Source organism: Chiloscyllium plagiosum, unplaced genomic scaffold (assembly GCF_037043375.1).
Source record: "Chiloscyllium plagiosum isolate Xiang-an unplaced genomic scaffold, Cpla_swu_hap1 HiC_scaffold_1, whole genome shotgun sequence".
NCBI classification, from domain to species: Eukaryota; Metazoa; Chordata; class Chondrichthyes; order Orectolobiformes; family Hemiscylliidae; genus Chiloscyllium; species Chiloscyllium plagiosum.
In genome coordinates, this window is record NW_028270139.1 from 67,375,120 (window position 1) to 67,394,968 (window position 19,849).

A 19,849-nucleotide genomic window follows, 5' to 3' on the forward strand; every position below is an offset into this window, starting at 1 on the left:
ACATTACCACCTTGTGGCATTGTTGTTTCTGGAATAAGTTTGTGTCCAAATTAATTGACCAAATGTCCTACATTACCACAATGATTTCCCTTCAAAGCTATGCTATTAAATGTAAAATATTTTGAGATCTCCTGAAGTTGTGAGAATTACTGTGGAGACAAAGCAACATAAGTAGACACTTTAACCAATTGAACTAACCTGTGTTGCTGGGGTCTTGCAGGCCCCAGCTATGCCTGCCTCTTCGTAGGATATGTGGAACAGTCCATCTTCCGCAACTACACTGGCCCCACCCTCCACCTTTTCCTCTGCTACATCGATGACTGTACCGGCGCCGCCTCGTGCTCCCACGAGGAGGTTGAACAGTTCATCCACTTCACCAACACCTTCCACCCCGACCTCAAATTCACCTGGACAGTCTCAGATTCCTCCCTCCCCTTCCTCGACCTTTCTATTTCTATCTCAGGCGACCGAATCAACATGGACATCTACTACAAACCGACCGACTCCCACAGCTACCTGTAAAAACGCCATCCCATTCTCCCAATTCCTTTGTCTCCGCCGCATCTGCTCCCAGGAGGACCAGTTCCAAAAACGTACAAACCAGATGGCCTCCTTCTTCAAGGACCGCAATTTCCCCCCGACGTGGTCGACGATGCCCTCCACCGCATCTCTTCCACTTCCCGCTCCTCCGCCCTTGAGCCCCGCCCCTCCAACCGCCACCAGGACAGAACCCCACTGGTCCTCACCTACCACCCCACCAATCTCCATGTACAGCGCATCATCCGCCGTCATTTCCGCCACCTCCAAACGGACCCCACCACCAAGGATATATTTCCCTCCCCTCCCCTATCAGCATTCCGTAAAGACCACTCCCTCCGTGACTCCCTCGTCAGATCCACACCCCCCACCAACGCAACCTCCACTCCCGGCACCTTCCCCTGCAACCGCAGGAGGTGCAAGACTTGCGCCCACACCTCCCCCCTCACCTCCCTCCAAGGCCCCAAAGGAAACTTCCATATCCGCCACAGATTCACCTGCACCTCCACACACATCATCTATTGCATCCTTTGCACCCGATGTGGCCTCCTCTATATTGGGGAGACAGGCCACCTACTTGCGGAGCGTTTCAGAGAACACCTCTGGGACACCCGGACCAACCAACCCAACCACCCTGTGGCTCAACACTTCAACTCCCCCTCCCACTCCACCAAGGATATGCAGGTCGTTGGACTCCTCCATCGCCAGACCACAACAACACGACGGTTGGAGGAAGAGCACCTTATTTTCCACCTAGGAACCCTCCAACCACAAAGGATGAACTCGGATTTCACCAGTTTCCTCATTTCCCCTCCCCCCACCTTGTCTCAGTCAAATCCATCGAATGCAGCACCGCCTTCCTAACCTGCAATCTTCTTCCTGACCTCTCCGCCCCCACCCCAGTCTGACCTATCACCCTCACCTTGACCTCTTTCCACCTATCACATTTCCGACGCCCCTCCCCCAAGTCCCTCCTCCCTACCTTTTATCTTAGCCTGCTGGACAAACTTTCCTCATTCCTGAAGAAGGGCTTATGCCCGAAACGTCGATTCTCCTGTTCCCTGGATGCTGCCTGACCTGCTGCGCTTTTCCAGCAACACATTTTCAGCTCTGTCTTGCTATTCAGTCGGGTCATGGCTACCCTTGGCCCATACCTCTTGATACTTTTGGCAACAAAAATCTTGGAGCATCAATTCTGTTTGAGAAAGAGAGTTTGCCTCTTCTATCACTCTTTGTGTTGAAGTATTTACTAACTTCACATCTGGAAAAGTGTGTCTTTGATTTTTACTCTTTTCTCCCGGGTCTGAATTGTAGTCACAAGACAGAGGCAGGTTTGGAGGCAGGTAGGTGTAGAAACATGGGAAATAGATGCAGGAGTAGATCATCCGGCCCTTAGAGCCTGCACCACTATTCAATATGATCATGCAAAATCAGTTTCCCGCTCCCTTCATACACATTGATCCCTTTAGCGACAACGGCCGTCTCCATCTCCCTAGTGAATATATTGAACAAACTGGCCCCAACAGCTTTCAGTGGGAGAGAATTCTTTAGGTTCATAACTCTGAGTGTAGAAATTCTTCCTCATTTCAAGCCTGAATGGCTTAACTGTGGCCCCTAGTTCTGGACTTCCCCAACATTGAGTACATTCTTCCTGCATCTAGCCTGTCCAGTCCCATTAGGATTTTATATGTTTCTATGAGAACCTACTCCTCCTAAGTTCCAGCAAGTACAAGCCCAGACTTTTTTCATATGTCAGTCATCCCAGGAATCAGTCTGAGGAACCTTCTCTGGACTCTCTCAATAGCAAGAATATCCTTCCTCAGACTAGGAGGTCAATAGTCAAGGTGTGCCTCACCAAGGCCCTGTATAATTGCAGCAAGCTATCCCTATTCTTATACTCAAATCCTCTCACTATGAAGGCCAGCATGCCATTAGCATTCCTCACTTCCTGCTGTACCTGCATGCCAATCTTCAGCAACTGTTCCACCAGACACCCAGGTCTCAGTGCACCTAAACTGTCACCATTCAGAAAATAATGTGCCTTCCTGGTTTTGCCATCAAAGTGGATAATCTCACATTTATCCACATTATATTACATTTACCCAATACTTGTCCACTCAGCCAGGGCTTAGTAAGTAAATACTTGGCTCACTCAGATAGAAACCGTTGTTGCAGTGAATGGATTATTGGTTTCCCAACACACCTCTGTCTCCCAATGACTTAGGCAGAAGTATCTTCTTGGAAATCATAGCAAGGCTGCTGAAATTGGCAAGTAATCAGTTGAGAAATTTAGCGAGCCACTTGAGCACTCTTCACAAAAAACTGATTTACATTCACGAAGTGATGTACAGGAAGCAAGTTAGGTCAGGGTGACGTCTGAGAAGAGAAGGCCCTAGGAACCATTCCTGATACAGCTTAAATCGTGGACTAAACAGAGAGCAGCTTGAGCACACAATGGCCATCACAGGAGCAGAGCTCGTGAGTGGTTCAGGTGGAATCACTGCAGGCAATTGCAGGAGGGGCATTCACAGAGGTCAGTGGGCCATGGAAGGGTAGGCCCTGGCAGTCACTGTGGTGTAAGACTGGCCATCTCGGTTGCACCGAGGTGGCAAAGAGCAGTAATGGGCTGCAGCTTTGGCAGCAACGAGTGGTCCGGACGCTGGCTCAGTGGTTAGCACTGCTGCCTCACAGTGCCAGGGACCTGGATTTGATTCCTGCCATGGTGACTGTCTGTGTGGAGTTTGCACAATCTTGCCATGTCTGTGTGGTTTCCTCTGGGTGCTCCAGTTTCCTCCCACAATCCAAAAGATGTGCAGGTTTGGTGAATTGGCCATACTAAATTGCCCATAATGTTCAGGGATGTGTAGGTTAGGTGCAGTAGTCAGGGATAAATGTAGAGTAGGGGAATGGGTCTGGGTGGGTTACTATTCGGAGGGTCGGTGTGGACTTGTTGGGCTGAAGGGTCTGTTTCCACATTGTAGGGATTCTATTTTTAAAAAAGTGCAATGAGCACTGGCGAGGCTCTGTGCTTACTAGAAAGGATTGTGCCTTAATGAAACTAATTTGTTTCCTCTGAGACCGTAGGATGAAAGATCAGAAGTAGGCCATTTGACTCATCAAGTCCACTCCACCATCCAATAGAATTATGGCTGCCCTGATAATTCGTAACTCCACTTTCCTACCTTTTCAATCTCAGTCTTGAATATACTTAATGACGCAATCTCAACAGACTCTGTGGTAAAGAATTCTAAAGATTCATAACCTTTTGATACAAGAAATTCAACCTCCTCTCCATTGTAAATAGATGACTCCTTACTCTGAGATTATGCCTTCCAGTCCTACACTCTCCTGTAATGGAAAACAACCTTTCCACGTCTACCCAGTTGAGCCTGCTACAAGTCCCATGTTTCAATAAGGTCACCTCTCATTCTTTAGAGCTCCAGTAAGTTCAGGCTTAACCTACTCAACTTCTCAAAAGAAAATCCCTCCATATCCAGTATGCATCTAGTCAACTCCCTCTTGTTTGCCTCCATTGCAATATATCTTTTCTAGATAAGCAACTAGAAGTGCTCACAGTGCACTATCTATGGTCTGACCACAGCTTATATAGTTTTAGCAAGACTTCCCTATTTTTATACTTCATTCCATTTCAAATAAAGGCCAACCTATCATTTGCTTTCTTTATTACACACTGAATTTAGATGCTAGCTTTTTATGATGAAGAATTCTGAAGAAGAGTCACCAGACTCGAAGGATTAACTCTGCTTTCTTCCCACTGATTCTGACAGACCTGCTCAGTTTCACCAGCAATTTCTGTTTTTGTTTCACATCTCCAGCATCTGTAGTTCCTTGTTGTACTTTAATCAATCCACTATCCATGCTAATTTATTACTTCTAACACCAGAGGCTATTATCTTATTCAGAGCAAATAAAATCCACCAGACTGGCTCCAGTGAGAGAGGGTTGTTCTTTGAGAGGTAATTAAGTCAATGAAGCTGATAGTTCCTGGATTTTAGCAGACTGAACGGTGATCTCTTTGAAACAAATTTTTAATATAGGCTTGACAGGTTAAATTGAAGGGCAAATTGCTTACTCCCCCTAATCTTATATGCTTATCCCCAAAATAAGAAAAGTCTAACTACCTCACCTTTATCTTCAATGGCATGATGATTCTGGCTTAAATGGATGAGAAGCATATATACAATAGCAGATCAGAGGTAGGTAACTCATTTCTATATTCCACAAAGCCTTTAGATAAGGCATTGTGGTGAAAGGGTTAAAATTGTGTCCCAATACATGTGTGAATCTAACCGAAAATGGAAGGTGTCGCTTAGTCCCGTGTGAATCTTATTATACACCTTCCCGTGTGAATCTTCTTATCTGTATGTAACCAGAATGGAATGTGTTTTTTAGCCTTGCTCTGCTGTTCACATGAATGTTTATATCTGGAAAAGAGTATATCAGCTGGAAAAGTCTCCAGTTCGGTAGAGTCTGCTCCGGGGTTGCGTTTAACCGCCGAGCGTGGGTTGTTGGCAACCGCTCTACGAGAACTGACGGCTCCCAGTTCCGGTAACACGTAGAGTGAGTATAAACCAGACCCGTTGTGAGTACGAGACTGGTTGTGGCGACGCTGCGGGGAATAAAACACTTATATTCTAGCAGACTCGCCTCTTGGCTGTTTGTTCTGTGTCAGACTACTTTCCTGCGAGCCTGGTCCTTGACCTTGAGAATTTTTTAAAACATTTTGGCGTAGCCGGCAGGATCAATCGCAATTGAGGAAAGATTTTGATACAGAACAATGTTTTGGAAAAAGGCTAAGAAACCAGAGGAACAAACTGTGGAGGTCCCGACCGTCCCGGGATGGCATGGGCCGTGGCATGGCGTGGGGAGAAATGGTGGGGGGCGACCGGAGAACTGGGAGGCCGAGGGCGTAGGAACCCCAGGGTCGCTGCTGTCCACCCTTGAGAGGATCCCAGTCCTGCCGAAGAACCCCTTGCCTGGGGTACAGCGGAGGATGTGGGCCTGTGCGGCGGCTTGTAGACAACAGTCAGACAAGCGCCAAAAAGCTGAAGCAGAATTAGCCCTCCTGAAACATGAGCAGGGACTCAGTTCGGGAGATGCCTCTATGTTGAGGCAGGAAATTATGAAGTTAAAAGCTGAATTGACAGCATTAACTGAACTAGCAGGACGAACTATTATGTATCTGTCTGCTAAGAAACGGAAAGAGAAAAGGAAGGTCCCTCGAACCCCGGACCCGGTACAAGTACGGGCGTTTGTAGCCCAGTTAAATAACGGGGATCGGTGGGATATCGATCATTGGGATGGGAATATTTGGGGAGATTCAGATGATCAGTACGAAGAGGACCCACCCGTACTCCAAGCTAAACCAGTGGTTAGGAGAAAGCAGGTTCAGAGACGTCTCCCAGTGCAACGGGAGGTAATGTTAGATGAGGAAGGAAACCCTATACGGAATGAACAAGGGGAGGCAATTATGCATGAATTACCGCGGGCTCAGCCTCCTGCAGAATTCTCTGAATTAACGGAAGACTTCACTACCGATGAGGTGCTGTTTATCACCCAGAAAACCCGACGTAATCCTGGGGAGCCGTTAGAGCTATGGCTAATTCGGCTCCTCGAGGAAGGGGGGCAACAAGTGCAGGTAGACTATCAGGATGCTCCCAAGTTTGGTGGATTAGCAAAGGATGCTGCCATAGACCTGGGGTACCGCAGACAAGCCAAGGATATGGTAATAGATCGCAGTATGGGGACCTTATTTGGGATGTATGCCAGGGCAGTGGCCGAACAGTATCCCTTCCCGTCCGATTGGCCCCCCTTGGAAGGAACTTGGACAACAATTAAGGAAGGGGTTCAGAGGCTAACCCGTTTGTGTGTGCGGGATGCCCTGTTGCTGGGAGTGCTGGACGAGGTGGATAACACAGATGTTAGTAGACAGACTAGAGACCACCTAGTGAAGACTGCCCCCCCCCATTATAAACCACTGTTATTAACCATAATGTTGAGTGGACGGGGAGAAACCCTAGGAGATGCCCGAAGTATGATGAGGGAGATGGGTGGTTTGGGGGATTGGGGACCCACAACCCGTGCTTCTCAGGGGGGCACGGAGGGGCGTCGCCCTGAGGCTCGGGCAGGGGGAAAAGTAAACCCTAATCAAGGAAGTGACCAAGGCCCCTCACGGCGTGCTTTGTGGCAAACTTTGATACGGGCGCAGGTCCCAGCATCGGAGATTGATGGCCTACCTACACCGGAATTAAAAGACTTATGCAGACGAAAGGGACTGAAGGTGTCCCGGGTAGAGACGGAGTCCCGACCCACTATGGAAGACCTAGTGGAATTACTAACACAAAAATGTCAGACACGGGGTCCGGTTGTTAATGAGCCTCGAAGGGGTAGAACTTCCACTTCCCAGCGGTGGGAATCCTCGGAGGACGAGGAGGAGGAGGAGGTACGGCCTCCCCTCCGAGAGTGTTATAAAGTGGATAGGCGTGGCCGGAAACCTAGTAAGAAAGGCAAGAACAAAGAAGGGCGAGGCAAACGTCTTTACCCAGTGCTGTCTGGGGAAGATGAATGGGAGGAACAATAGGAATCGGGCCAAGCCCCAAGGGTTTGCCCACGAACGAGCCAATGGTCAGCAGACGACATTCGACCTCATGTATCATTGACTATCTATTGGCGCAAATCCGTCCAAACCGTTATGGCTCTAGTGGACACAGGGGCGGAGGCCACCTTAATCTATGGGACGCCCCATAAGTTTAAAGGAACCCCAGTCACGCTGGTTGGGCTGGGAGGTAATCTGATTGAAGGAAAAACAGTACAATTGCCCCTAAAGATAGGTACAATGCCCATTAAAACTTATTCAATTATCATTACACCAGTTAGAGAATGGATCCTGGGAATGGACATTCTGGCCGGTTTAACACTTCACCTCCAACAAGGGAAGTTTGAATTTGGAATCACGAAAATGGCTTTGCGCTGTAGGACGGTGTTAGTGGGAAAGGTTAAAATGGACCCCTTCCCCATCCCGATCGCCGATCGCGTAATAAGTCTTAGACAGTATAGGATTCCCGGCGGACATAAAGAAATATCCGCCACAATTAAGGATTATTTGGAAGCGGGAGTGCTTAGGACATGCACCACGGCGTGGAATAACCCCTTATGGCCCGTACATAAAGCCGATGGGTCATGGCGGATGACGGTAGATTATCGGCAACTAAACCGTCACACTCCGGCCTTGACGGCAGCGGTCCCGGATGCCGTCACTATTATAGGACGAATCCAACATCATCCAGGGGTGTGGTACGGAGTAATTGATTTGGCTAATGCCTTCTTCACAATTCCTATTCCCGAAGATAGGCAGGAACAGTTCGCATTCACTTGGGAGGGTAGACAATTCACGTTCACGCGATTGCCCCAAGGATATCTGCATAGCCCTACTATCTGCCACCGGATAGTTGCAGAACACTTGGCTGCCTTTAAAGTGCCTGACGAAGTGATGATCTCGCACTATATTGACGATATGATGATACAGGGGACAAGTCAGAAGCAGGTTCAGGAATTGCTGGACCAACTGGTTCAACATATGCGAGGATATGGGTGGGAGATCAACCCAGCCAAAATCCAGGGTCCCTCACAAACGGTAAAATTCTTAGGAATCGTGTGGAACAAGGGGGAAAGGGAAATCACTGCGAAAGCTAAAAATAAGATTCAGGTCTTTGCCGTCCCTCACACCCAGAAGGACGTGCAGCAATTTATTGGGTTATTCGGATTCTGGAGACAGCATATTCCCCATTTAGGACAAATTTTAAAACCTTTGTATCGAGTTACGAGGAAAAAGGCAGCGTTCGGATGGACGGAGGTCCATCAAACTGCATTTGAAATGGCCAAGCAAGCGATACAGCAAGCTGTATCCTTGGGAAAGATACAGTCAGGACCTGTAGAACTGCAAGTCTCAGCACAGGGGGATTATGCCAATTGGAGCTTATGGCAAAAACAGGGAAGAACCCGTAAGCCATTGGGATTTTGGCCCCGAAAATTACCCCCGGCAGGGGAACGGTATACCCCCTTTGAGAAACAGTTATTAGCATGCTACGGGGGCTTGGTGGAAACCGAAGCCCTGACCATTGGACATGAAGTGATCATGAGAACAGCTATCCCTATTCTTCCGTGGGTACTTAGTGACCCCACTACCCACCGAATAGGAACTGCCCAAGAGAGCAGCATCATTAAATGGAAATGGTATGTGTCGGAGAGAGTGTGGACTGGACAGAAAGGAGTGTCAGTCCTACATGAGCAAGTGGCGGAGGCCCCTGAGGAAGGGGAAAAACGGTTTGAGGTGATTGAATACAAGGAATCACCCGTTAAGATGGGAAAACGGTATGATGAACTGACCCCGGATGAACAAGCCACGGCTTGGTTCGTAGATGGGTCAGCCCAATGGAAAGCGGGACAGCGTAGATGGAAAGCTGCCGCCTTTAACCCAAAACAAGGCACTACCCTAGAAGAATTAGGGGAGGGAAAAAGTAGTCAGTGGGCAGAATTAAAAGCAGTGCATATGGTAGTCATGTCGGCTGGACTGGACTTACGAGCTTTAACTACACAGACTTTGGTCCAACAAAAACCTACGGTGATTAAGACCGGATTAGGATTGATTTGTCCCCCTGGGACCTATGGGCATATCCTCCCGCGATCGGGATTGTCACTAAAGGGGATTGATGTAATGGCAGGAGTAATTGACGCGGACTACCAAGGGGAATTGGGAGTAGTCCTGGTCAACATTACATCTGAACCTTATGTGATACAGAAGGGAGACAGAATAGCACAATTAGTTATTAAACCATGTAACCTTACAACGGTGGAAGAGACGGGAGCTCCCGTTAAGGTTACTGAGCGTGGGACGGGGGGATTTGGGTCTACTGACACTAAGGGTGCCAAGGTATGGGTACGCCAGACAACTGGTCCCCCCAAACCGGCAGAGATCATAGCCCAAGGAAAAGACAGTCTGGTCACCATTATGTATCCTGGGGAATCAGTCTGGAGAAGTGTGCCAGCTCAGTCGTTGGTTCCCTTATCGAAACAAAATGTAGGTTGGAAAATTAGTAGTGAGGAACGACAGCAAGATGATTTTAAGTGCGCGGCAAATCAATGGTGTACAATTTTAGATCTCACGAGTGATTGTCAAATGTATACTTGTGTACGATGTTATAAGGGGAGAAATGTAGCTTTGATAACCCCTAACTGTACATTGATGTTGAATGCAACGGTGAATATGTGTCATTGGAATATAACCGCTCGTGAATGTGAAAGCTCAAACGGGACACGATGGAACATCACGACTGGAGATGAGGACATCTGGATCAGCAATGGAACAGTTATTCAAAACCGGACTCGAATGTTATGGCTGATCTTGGTGCGCCCTAACGTCTCTGACGCGCACCGCACACAGTTGGCTCCCATTATGTCAACTTGTCAGCAGATGGCCCAGGCAGTACTGCACACTGATGTTCACTGGCAGGTGCGGCTGCCGGCTATCCCAGAATGCCAACATAAGAGGAGGCGGCGTGCATGGTATGACACTCTACTGGGAGGTGCAGGAACTGTCATGGGTATCTCAAATGCTATTGACTCTGAGGTAACCCGTACTAAATTATCTAACACGGGACAGGCCACCTCACAAGGACTACATACTATTGGAAGGTGGATGCCATCCGTAATGATGACTCAAGGAGAGACAGCTGAAATAATGATACGATCTCTGCAATGGGAACTGGATGTCTGGGGTGCCACTCAGGAACTGTTTGAGAACATTACGGCTCAGTTAAATTGGACTGCCTGTCATATTCAAATGTTGCATGCTCAAATACAGAAAGAACGCTTTTTGCGTGTGGTAACATCCCCCAATGTACAAGCGTGGAGGGGAATATGGAATGTATCTGAGAAATTGTGGATGATAACCCATCCATGGTGTAACGCAACTATGTGTAACGGATACTTTGTTACCATGAATGTAACCCACACTGTTACGGTCTGTCGATATTATGTATTACCAGTGATTACATCTTCTGGATATTATTTTCTGAAGACAAGGGGACAGTGGTTTAGCCCAGATACCAATATTACCTATGATCTGTCCGCTTGTGAACAGACTGATCAGGGGAAAACTTGCCTACTGATGACAGGTATCGGGACCCTTGCTTGACTAAGGGAACGGCCCTGTGCGAATGGACTGTTGAAACTCCAAGGGACATGATGTGGCAGATTGGGCCACACACGCTCTGTGTGGCTACCAATAATCCACATCCTATCGGGATGCCTCTCAAATGTCTATCAGTGGCACTGGCAGAATCAGACCTATCTGTTGACCACTTATAGCAGTGCTCGCCACTTTACCAAGGTGCAGTGGAAAGTGCTGATGAATCCTTGGAACATTTCCCTGGATCGGTTTAAGCGAGCATTGGACCGATCCGAGGAGCTTAAGCAGATATTACGAAAGCATCAAACCAATGTCACCAAGGTTACGGTGTCTACCTTTATACATGGACAGGAGGTAGTACATGCTGCCCGTGTAGTGGACATGGAGTCAGCTCATCATTGGTGGGACATATTGAGTGGTATGTCCTCCACTGCGGGGACATTCCTGTTCCCACCCTTGTCGATCCTGGTAGCGGTCCTGGTGATTTTAACATGCTGTAATGTCCTGACTTGCTTGTATATTTGGCGTGTACGTAGGCGCTTGTTAGAAAGAATACATATGGGCATAATGTAACACATGTATTGGGCCAAGCAGTGGAATGTGGTGTAAAATTATGTCCCAATACATGTGTGAATCATAATGTAACACATGTATTGGGCCAAGCAGTGGAATGTGGTGAAAGGGTTAAAATTGTGTCCCAATACATGTGTGAATCTAACCGAAAATGGAAGGTGTCGCTTAGTCCCATGTGAATCTTATTATACACCTTCCCGTGTGAATCTTCTTATCTGTATGTAACCAGAATGGAATGTGTTTTTTAGCCTTGCTCTGCTGTTCACATGAATGTTTATATCTGGAAAAGAGTATATCAGCTGGAAAAGTCTCCAGTTCGGTAGAGTCTGCTCCGGGGTTGCGTTTAACCGCCGAGCGTGGGTTGTTGGCAACCGCTCTACGAGAACTGACGGCTCCCAGTTCCGGTAACACGTAGAGTGAGTATAAACCAGACCCGTTGTGAGTACGAGACTGGTTGTGGCGACGCTGCGGGGAATAAAACACTTATATTCTAGCAGACTCGCCTCTTGGCTGTTTGTTCTGTGTCAGACTACTTTCCTGCGAGCCTGGTCCTTGACCTTGAGAATTTTTTAAAACAGGCATAAATCAGGATAATGATGGAAGATTCTCCACTTGCATCAACAACACTCTAGAAACAAGGCTATCTGCTTGATTGGGACCCCATCCAGCAATTTGCCTGTTTACATACTGTATGACTATATGACTGTACGTTCTCCACTACCGATGCACTATGGTAATATCCTACTGCAACTAAGGCTCCTTTTGGCTTCATCTTCCAAGCACAGGACCTCTATCCCCTAGATAAACAAGGGCAACATCTGATATAATGATTTGCCAGTTTTCCTTTAAATCACATAGAATCCTGTTTGGGAAATATGTTGCCTTTTCTTCTTTATCACTGAGACAAAATCCAAGAATTCTATCACATGGATTGTAATCAACAAAGAAGATGGCTTAACACCATCTTGGGTAATCAGGGATGAATACTGAACAAATTTTTAAAAAGCCAATTTGCAACATTCAACTTCATAAAGATGATGGTAGAAAGTGAGGACTGCAGATGCCGGGGATCAGAGTCAAAATGTGTGGTGCTAGAAAAGCTTTAAAGGGGGCTGAGAGATGAATGGGGAAGGGGCAGGGGCAGGGGTGGGATTGCTGTGGAGAAGGTAGTTAGGAATGTGATTAGATGGATGAAGGTGGGGCTTGATGGTGACAGGTTGGAGTGGGTAGATGGGAAGGAAGATGGACAGGTAGTACAGTTCAAGAGGGCGGTGCTGAGTTGGTGGGTTGGATCTGGGATAACATGGGGGGGGGGGAATGGAGATGAGGAAACTGGTGAAAGTGACACTGATTCCATGTAGTTGGAGGGTCCCAAGGCAGAAGATGAAGTGTTCTTCCTCCTGTTGTTGGGTGGCTAGGATTTGGTGGTGGTGGAGTCCCAGTACTTGCATGTCCTTGGTGGAGTGGGAGGGGTAATTGAGGTGGTCGGCCACAGGGTGGTGGGATTGTTTGGTGCATGTGTCCCAGAGATGTTCTCTAAAATGTTCCAAAAGTTAGCATCCTGTCTCCCCAATGATGCTAAGTAAGCTATTCCCTTGACTTGATTCTTTTACCTTATCCCAGTCTGGCTGAATTTTGTTTCACAGAAATGAACCATTTGACCCAGCTGACCTCTGCAGCATTTGCACTGCAAATTAGCATCCTATTGTCCCTCTTAACCCAATTCACATACCATGGTCACGATGGAACCCCTGAGATACACGTAATCATGTACTTCAAGTCCCTAGCGGGTACTGTTACAATTATAATATAATGTTGTTATGTTTTGGGACTATGACTTCAAATTACAGTAAAATGAAGATGATCATGTGACTTGTTGTGAAGTCTACCTGATAGTTAGCGTGGGCGATTTGACTGTTAGAGATTAAAGACGGTCCAAATTGTTTTACTGGGGGAAATAGCCAAAATGTTTATATTTATAGACAATGGTATCGGCTTGTGTGCAGATTGTGGATATACCATGACTCTCTAATATCTCAAAGCAGTGTTGAAAATGTTGGTTTGTAAACAGTTGTGATTTAACATGATTATTTAGTACCAAGATGAATGAAGGATGCTCATGTATTTCTATATATTTCGACCTCAGTACAATTTCTATGTGCTTTATGTTGCTATAGATGTATTTCTAGGATATCCCCAAAATCTCCAGACACTATTAGTGTTCCAGGATAAAACGAGACAGCAGTCAGAGGCCAAAGGTCTTTATTGTTAAGCATGCAGCAATATGGGTGGCTAAGATTGGAAAGGCCAAATTCATGAGAAGATAAAACAAGCCTGGAAGATTTACTTTAGAAAAGATGAAATTCACCAGGAAAACACACTGTGAAAGATATTTCTCAAGCTAAAGGTTTCTAGGTTGGAAACAGGCAAGGTTGGAAGTAAGTTCTTGGGTGTGGAAAGTCATTTTGGAATTCCTCTCGGAGAATTCAATATCTATTTAAAAGACAGTTTAATGTATATCTGATTTTTCAGGTGTGTTAAAAGCTCTGCTTTGTGGTTAAATATGTAAGTTTCTTATAAAAACAGTGTTTAGTCACAAGAACTTTCAGTCTGTCGTAGTAAATATCTTCAAACGTGAAATCTTGTCTAATTATAAAATGGTTGGTCTCTATGCAAATCATAACAATACATTCTGGTATTGCTACCCTCCGTGTTTTCTCAAAATTGTGTTCAAAGTGGAGGAGTACCAAATAAGTTGAGGAAGCTTGGTAGGCAGTGATCAGAAAGGAAACATCCTCTCTGTGCGTCAATACTGATGACATTAGGGTTGCTCCACATTAACAGTACACTGATCTGCCATGCTCCGATTGTTTGAACAGACGTAGCCTGTGATAGTGATGGAAGAATGTAGGGCATTGGTGTGTCCTATTAGTATGATTATGTCAGACTATTGCTGGACTGATTTGTGAGAGACCTTGCTCAATTTTGGGCGATCCTCATAATTTAGTAAGAACAACTTTATAGATTAATTGGACTGTGTGTGCCTTTGTCGTGTTTGAATTTGATGTTTAAACGGTGTCCATGGAATCAGAAACTTATTGAATTTCCTTTATATTGGAATGCAGTTATTAATCAACAGACAAAACAAGAAAAACAGAGCAGTTACATAATCGTGCTAGAATGCAATAACACAGCATTTCTACACTTCATTAGTCTGTTTAGCCATTCAGTTAACTCATTCACTGTAAAGGATGCTGTTTGGCATCACTCCCATTGTCCTCCATTGTCCTGGGGAGATGCCAAGCAACCTCATTATTACAGCTGCATTTAATGGTTTAAGACTACTGCAGAAATGGCAATCAGGATATATGCAATGAATTAAAGAATATTTGTTCTAACATTTAAAACCCTCAGTATATGAAATGTATAAAAGCTCTTTCAGTTTGTAGCTTACACAGCATGGAAGCTTCCTGAAAAACAGACGTGAACCATTCCAAATCATTCCTACATTGCTAAAATTAGCAAAGATACATTTTTCCTTCAATCAAAAATCAGCATAAATAAAAAGAGGAGATTCTGCTTAATTGGTTTAATTGGTAAAGTTTTCAGATAAATGATTTCATCCACTTTTATGAGATCTGTATGTATATAAGAATTCTACTCACGGCTCCAGTAGTTAATGTATTATTGGGTGTTGTCCTGAGGTACCATTATATGGACCCCAGGTAGGATTGGTGCTTTATGTAGAGTTACTTGATCTAAGCTCACGTGATGTTGGGATGCAGCAATTGCTTCAGCACCACTAGGGTAAAGGAGGAAAAATATCGACCATTGATTAGATTAGATTAGATTAGATTACAGTGTAGAAACAGGCCCTTCGGCCCAACAAGTCCACACCGACCCGCCGAAGCGAAACCCACCCATACCCCTACATTTACCCCTTACCTAACACTAGGGGCAATTTAGCATGGCCAATTCACCTGACCCTGCACATCTTTTTGGACTGTGGGAGGAAACCGGAGCACCCGGAGGAAACCCACGCAGACACGGGGAGAACGTGCAAACTCCACACAGTCAGTCGCCTGAGGCGGGAATTGAACCCGGGTCTCAGGCGCTGTGAGGCAGCAGTGCTAACCACTGTGCCACCGTGCCGCCCACTATGGATTTAATGTAAGAATGGAATAGAACTGTCTGTGTGAACACTTCCACAGTTTTCCAATACTCACATGATAAATGACCATTCTGAGGCAGGCTGCTGGGAGCCATGAGATCATTTTCCATCACAACCCTCAAAAGTACGAGAAAGCAATACATTTGAAAGAAAAATCCTGCAACATTTGCAAATTGTTAATAATCTTTGCATGATTCTATGTAACATTAGCTGATCAATCCCACTTAACCAGGACAGAAGTTATTGCTCAGTTCTTGGAGGTGACTTTTTGGCTTTAGAAAAACACATGTTCGGAGCTAGCAGTACAATTCAAGCTGTCACAACGTTTTACTCAGTGCTTTATGGATCAGCTTCCTTCACAGTATAAGGCCCAACATAAATTGCTTTTCCAGCTCTTAATTCCTTTTCAAGTAGGCAAAAAGACTGCTTTTAATTTAGAGTAATGTCCAGTGGCAGTATAATGCATTTGGACAACATTGAGATCGAATGTTAATTCTGCTACAGCTTTGCCCTGCTATCTGAGAGTAGAGCGTTCCTATGAAACCTTTCATATGCCAAGATTGAAGTGAAGAAGCATTAATTTATATGGGAAAATTTTCACCTTTTTTTGTAAAAGCAAAAATCCTCTTCGGATTTCTTTTGATTAGCAAAAACAGGTACTAATGTCAGTCTTTCGTAAAAGCGAAGTGGCGTAAAGCGAACTTCCAAAAACCGGGGGCTGCCTGTATTTGTAAAATACACGGCTAGTGTGACATTTTCTATTTATGCATTATTCCATGAAAGCTACGATTTACACCAATGGAACCAACATGTGCCCAATGTTAGTGGAGACTGGGATCAAATAAAGTTCCACCAATGTAGCAACCATCTCCTCCATCTTGGAGATAGTAAGGACTGCAGATGCTGGAAGCCAGAGTCAATAGATGTGGAGCTGGAGAAGCACAGCAGGTTAGACAGCAGGAAATACCTGCTCCTCTGATGCTGTCTGACCTGCTGTGCTTCTCCAGTTCCATATCTATACATCTCCTCCATCTTCCTAAGCGTAATACCACACCTCATCTCCAGCAACTACCCTCCAGCCGTGGGGATAACTCACAGAATAGATGGGAAACTGTTCAACCTACTTCAATCCAAAAATCAACTTCGGTCAGATCACCAGTTTGTGACTGAGACTTGAGTATACTCACTCAGAAACTAAGCTCCAGGTCATTCTCACCTCTTTCTTCTGAAGCATTTGGGAAATTGGATTTTTCACTAAACATCTGGAAAACTGAGGTCCTCTTCCAACAAGCTCCCACAGCACAGGGGACTATTTTCCATGTCTTGGGCATCCCTCGCTTGATGACATATAAAATTCATCATTATCTTTCATGTGACAGCTCATCCTTTGGCTGACTGAGGAGATGGATATTTGAGGACCAGTATCTGAAACCTGAGACTAATTTAGTCTTCGTTTTCTAGCCAGCAGTGATCCCTGTACTCTAAAATGCTGCAGAGACTTAAGACAACCTACAGCAGGCACTTCAAAGGGGCTGGAGAAATATAACCATGGTGCCTTCATACGATTTTCTGAATCCACTGATAAGACAGACAGCCAGCAACACCATCCTGTCCTGAGCCAACACTTCCACTATTGAAAGTTGCCATGGCTGTAGAAGATCCCTGTCTCTCATTGGAGGGAAACTCTCATCGCAGGGAGTTTAGACTGAGGTGCTATTCACTCGATGGGTCTTGGCTTTTTATTCATAAATCAGATAGCAGATTCCCAAGTGACTGCTTTAGTCAGAACTCAGTCATTGGCAACAAATTCCCAATAGAGCGCGTTAGTGGCGCACTCAACATGTTAAACAGGTTAAACATCCTCACCAACCTATTGGCATCCTGAGCTTGTGATCAATAAATCTGGGGATGGTTCTGTTGGGAAGGCACTGAACAGATCAAGAAATTTACTTTTGGAGAGGCAAAGTAGATGTTTTGGGGAGAATATACAAAACTCCCAACAGCTTATGACCCTCTATTACCTGCCCACTTGTGTGACAGAGACTGCAAATTGCAAATTACACTTATCAGCCATCTCCAAATCTCCTCCTTACTATTGAAGTTTCTTCTGTTCTTAACTAACAAACACTTCCATATTTGGAGACAATTGTAACCTGGGGCTGGGCTTTAGTGGGCTCCATGTGGAAATGTGGTGGATGACTGGCTAATCCCTTAATTCATACGAGGTGAGACTTCCCTCCAACTAGATGTCCTGCCTCATTGAGCTGCTGGTCACTCAGAGGCCAGTTGCTCTGCAGACTTACAGTACAAAGCAGGGCCACTGCTGGAGAAGGCCTGGAAGTGATGTTCACTGGTGGACCAGTAAGCTTAGTAAGTCTCCTCTGAACTGCCTGCAATGCAACTACATATGTCTTCAAGTAACAGGACCAAAACCATTTGCAATACTCCAGGTGTGGTCTCACTAATACCTTGTATAATTGCAACAATACTTCCCTACATTTATACTCTATTCCTCTTGCAATAAATAGCAAAATTCCATCTGCCTTCTTTATTATGTGTTTTACCAGCATATTAATTTTCTGTGAGCCATGCATGAGAACATCCAGATCCCTCTGCACTGAAGCACTCTGAACTTTCTCTCCATTTAGATAATTAGTCATTTTTCGATTCCACTGTCAAATTGGATGACCACACATGTATCCACGCTTAGCTTCATCTGCCTAATTTGGCCCATTCGCCTAGCCTGTGTTTTTGTAAATGTGCGTTTGTAAATTTCTTATTTCCCCACTAGTTACATCCTACCAACTAGAAAAAGATCCATTTATCCCAACTCTCTGCTTCCTGTTGATTAGTGAGTCCTCTATCCAAGCTAATAAATTAACACTAACCTATGTGATCTTACCTTGTGTATTAAACTTTTTTGCAGCACCTTATCAAATCTAAAAAAAATTATTTCATATTATTTGATAGTGAAATGAAAATGTGCTCCAATTTTGAAATCAAACACAAAACTTTGTTCTGGGTCTGGACATCATTATGAATACAGTAGTCTCCTCCTCAAGGTTAAACTGATATTCATAAGACAACTACGGGTTGTAGTAGAAATATTAATTAATCTCTTGCTACTGTGAGTTAAGTACAGCATCATTCATTAACTCTTAAAAAAACTTGTATAATACTGCCTTTCAAGTTTCTGTTTACAAATGTATAATTATTCATACAAAATATTGATGGTGTAATATTATTAAAAGAAAAATAGCTCAAATAGCAAATTCATAGTATTATGTCAGATTTGAAGTTAGGAAACAGACCATTCAGCCCAACTGGTTGGTTCCAGTGCTGATGTTCCATACCCTACCCCTTTTCAACTCCCACTAGCAAATTGCTCTTTAATTCCTTATTCCCATGTGTATTTGTCTAGCTTCCCTTTAACATAACTGGCATTTACTTCAACGGCTCACCTTATGGCAGTGAGTTTCACATTCTCACTTCACACTCAATAAACAATTTCCATGAGAATTCCTTACCAGCTTTATTAACAAATACCTCATATCTAGCTGGGAGGTATCAAGCCAGACAGTGGGAAAAGAAATAACATAGCATTTCAAGAGACAGGGCAAAAGCTTACCCAAGAAGATCAGCATAAGAAAATTATGTTGGTTTATTTATTAAATGAATATATGATTGTAATAAATACAAGCAATGGATTATAATTTGAACTGTATAATCAACTCTTGCATTTGACCGCCTAAAATGCATCACCTCATACTTCTCCAGTTTAAACTTCATCTGCCATTTCTCTGCTCAACTGGACAACTGATTTATATCCTGCTTTGATTACCAACTGCAGTATCGTCAACTTCACCAGCTTTTGTGTTTTCTGCAAAATTACTAATCAGGCCACCTAAATTTTCATCCAAATCGTTTATGTAAATTACAAATAACAGATGTCCCGACACTGATCCTTACAGAACACCACTGGTAACAGACCTCCAATCAGAAAAAAACACATGTCCACAACTAGCCTCTGTCTTTTATGACCAAGTCAAATCTGTATCCACCTTATCAATTCACCATGGATCTTGTGTGACTTAATCTTCTGAAGCAGCCTACCTTGTCAAATGCTTTAATAATGTCCATGTAGATAACATCCACTGCCTTACCCTCAACAATCATCTTTGTTACTTGCTCAAAAAGCTCAATCAAATTTGTCAGACAAGAGCTCCTTGTCCTGGCACAAATCTACGCTGACTATCCCTAATGAGTCCATTCTCTTCCAACTGTGAGAAAATAAGAATCTTCTCCAATAATTTCCTTACTACTGATGTAGGGCTCACTAGACTACAATTTCTTGGATTATC

General features: G+C 44.7%; 1 protein-coding gene across 12 annotated transcripts in view; it reads left to right on the plus strand.

Moving 5' to 3' along the window:
* The window catches only part of LOC122550847 (LIM and calponin homology domains-containing protein 1-like), a 365,967-nt gene that overhangs the window by 230,952 nt on the left and 115,166 nt on the right, over positions 1-19,849 (plus strand). The window lies entirely within an intron of this gene.